Source organism: Lupinus angustifolius, chromosome LG20 (assembly GCF_001865875.1).
Source record: "Lupinus angustifolius cultivar Tanjil chromosome LG20, LupAngTanjil_v1.0, whole genome shotgun sequence".
NCBI classification, from domain to species: domain Eukaryota; kingdom Viridiplantae; phylum Streptophyta; class Magnoliopsida; order Fabales; family Fabaceae; genus Lupinus; species Lupinus angustifolius.
Window position 1 is genome coordinate 13147614 of NC_032028.1, and position 3687 is coordinate 13151300.

Here is a 3687-nt window from a genome sequence, read left to right on the forward strand (position 1 = left end):
GAGGATGAGGATGAGGATGAAGATGAGGATGAGGATGAGGAGGAGGATGAGGATGAGGATGAGGAGGAGGAGGAGGTTGAGGACGAGGATGAGGATAGGAGGACGACGAAGATGAGGATAGGAAGAGGATGAATATAGGATGAGGATAAGAATGAGGATAAGGAAAGGATGAGGATGAGGACGAGAAGGAGGATGAGGACGAGAAGGAGGATGAGGACGAGAAGGAGGATGAGGACGAGAAGGAGGATGAGGACGAGAAGGAGGATGAGGACGAGAAGGAGGATGAGGACGAGAAGGAGGATGAGGACGAGAAGGAGGATGAGGACGAGAAGGAGGATGAGGACGAGAAGGAGGATGAGGACGAGAAGGAGGATGAGGACGAGAAGGAGGATGAGGACGAGAAGGAGGATGAGGACGAGAAGGAGGATGAGGACGAGAAGGAGGATGAGGACGAGAAGGAGGATGAGGACGAGAAGGAGGATGAGGACGAGAAGGAGGATGAGGACGAGAAGGAGGATGAGGACGAGAAGGAGGATGAGGACGAGAAGGAGGATGAGGACGAGAAGGAGGATGAGGACGAGAAGGAGGATGAGGACGAGAAGGAGGATGAGGACGAGAAGGAGGATGAGGACGAGAAGGAGGATGAGGACGAGAAGGAGGATGAGGACGAGAAGGAGGATGAGGACGAGAAGGAGGATGAGGACGAGAAGGAGGATGAGGACGAGAAGGAGGATGAGGACGAGAAGGAGGATGAGGACGAGAAGGAGGATGAGGACGAGAAGGAGGATGAGGACGAGAAGGAGGATGAGGACGAGAAGGAGGATGAGGACGAGAAGGAGGATGAGGACGAGAAGGAGGATGAGGACGAGAAGGAGGATGAGGACGAGAAGGAGGATGAGGACGAGAAGGAGGATGAGGACGAGAAGGAGGATGAGGACGAGAAGGAGGATGAGGACGAGAAGGAGGATGAGGACGAGAAGGAGGATGAGGACGAGAAGGAGGATGAGGACGAGAAGGAGGATGAGGACGAGAAGGAGGATGAGGACGAGAAGGAGGATGAGGACGAGAAGGAGGATGAGGACGAGAAGGAGGATGAGGACGAGAAGGAGGATGAGGACGAGAAGGAGGATGAGGACGAGAAGGAGGATGAGGACGAGAAGGAGGATGAGGACGAGAAGGAGGATGAGGACGAGAAGGAGGATGAGGACGAGAAGGAGGATGAGGACGAGAAGGAGGATGAGGACGAGAAGGAGGATGAGGACGAGAAGGAGGATGAGGACGAGAAGGAGGATGAGGACGAGAAGGAGGATGAGGACGAGAAGGAGGATGAGGACGAGAAGGAGGATGAGGACGAGAAGGAGGATGAGGACGAGAAGGAGGATGAGGACGAGAAGGAGGATGAGGACGAGAAGGAGGATGAGGACGAGAAGGAGGATGAGGACGAGAAGGAGGATGAGGACGAGAAGGAGGATGAGGACGAGAAGGAGGATGAGGACGAGAAGGAGGATGAGGACGAGAAGGAGGATGAGGACGAGAAGGAGGATGAGGACGAGAAGGAGGATGAGGACGAGAAGGAGGATGAGGACGAGAAGGAGGATGAGGACGAGAAGGAGGATGAGGACGAGAAGGAGGATGAGGACGAGAAGGAGGATGAGGACGAGAAGGAGGATGAGGACGAGAAGGAGGATGAGGACGAGAAGGAGGATGAGGACGAGAAGGAGGATGAGGACGAGAAGGAGGATGAGGACGAGAAGGAGGATGAGGACGAGAAGGAGGATGAGGACGAGAAGGAGGATGAGGACGAGAAGGAGGATGAGGACGAGAAGGAGGATGAGGACGAGAAGGAGGATGAGGACGAGAAGGAGGATGAGGACGAGAAGGAGGATGAGGACGAGAAGGAGGATGAGGACGAGAAGGAGGATGAGGACGAGAAGGAGGATGAGGACGAGAAGGAGGATGAGGACGAGAAGGAGGATGAGGACGAGAAGGAGGATGAGGACGAGAAGGAGGATGAGGACGAGAAGGAGGATGAGGACGAGAAGGAGGATGAGGACGAGAAGGAGGATGAGGACGAGAAGGAGGATGAGGACGAGAAGGAGGATGAGGACGAGAAGGAGGATGAGGACGAGAAGGAGGATGAGGACGAGAAGGAGGATGAGGACGAGAAGGAGGATGAGGACGAGAAGGAGGATGAGGACGAGAAGGAGGATGAGGACGAGAAGGAGGATGAGGACGAGAAGGAGGATGAGGACGAGAAGGAGGATGAGGACGAGAAGGAGGATGAGGACGAGAAGGAGGATGAGGACGAGAAGGAGGATGAGGACGAGAAGGAGGATGAGGACGAGAAGGAGGATGAGGACGAGAAGGAGGATGAGGACGAGAAGGAGGATGAGGACGAGAAGGAGGATGAGGACGAGAAGGAGGATGAGGACGAGAAGGAGGATGAGGACGAGAAGGAGGATGAGGACGAGAAGGAGGATGAGGACGAGAAGGAGGATGAGGACGAGAAGGAGGATGAGGACGAGAAGGAGGATGAGGACGAGAAGGAGGATGAGGACGAGAAGGAGGATGAGGACGAGAAGGAGGATGAGGACGAGAAGGAGGATGAGGACGAGAAGGAGGATGAGGACGAGAAGGAGGATGAGGACGAGAAGGAGGATGAGGACGAGAAGGAGGATGAGGACGAGAAGGAGGATGAGGACGAGAAGGAGGATGAGGACGAGAAGGAGGATGAGGACGAGAAGGAGGATGAGGACGAGAAGGAGGATGAGGACGAGAAGGAGGATGAGGACGAGAAGGAGGATGAGGACGAGAAGGAGGATGAGGACGAGAAGGAGGATGAGGACGAGAAGGAGGATGAGGACGAGAAGGAGGATGAGGACGAGAAGGAGGATGAGGACGAGAAGGAGGATGAGGACGAGAAGGAGGATGAGGACGAGAAGGAGGATGAGGACGAGAAGGAGGATGAGGACGAGAAGGAGGATGAGGACGAGAAGGAGGATGAGGACGAGAAGGAGGATGAGGACGAGAAGGAGGATGAGGACGAGAAGGAGGATGAGGACGAGAAGGAGGATGAGGACGAGAAGGAGGATGAGGACGAGAAGGAGGATGAGGACGAGAAGGAGGATGAGGACGAGAAGGAGGATGAGGACGAGAAGGAGGATGAGGACGAGAAGGAGGATGAGGACGAGAAGGAGGATGAGGACGAGAAGGAGGATGAGGACGAGAAGGAGGATGAGGACGAGAAGGAGGATGAGGACGAGAAGGAGGATGAGGACGAGAAGGAGGATGAGGACGAGAAGGAGGATGAGGACGAGAAGGAGGATGAGGACGAGAAGGAGGATGAGGACGAGAAGGAGGATGAGGACGAGAAGGAGGATGAGGACGAGAAGGAGGATGAGGACGAGGACGAGAATGATATTGAGGATAGGATGAGGATGAGGATGAGGACGAGAATAATATTGAGGATATGATGAGGATGAGGATGAGGACGAGAAGGAGGATGAGGACGAGGATGAGAATAGGATGAGGACGAGCATGAGGTTGAGGAGTAGAATGAGGATGAGAAAGTGGATGAGGATGAGGAAAGGATGAGGACGAGCATGTGGATGAGGATGAGGATAGGATAAGGAGGAGGATGAGGATGAGGATAGGATGAGGACGAGAATGAGGATGAGGATAGGATGA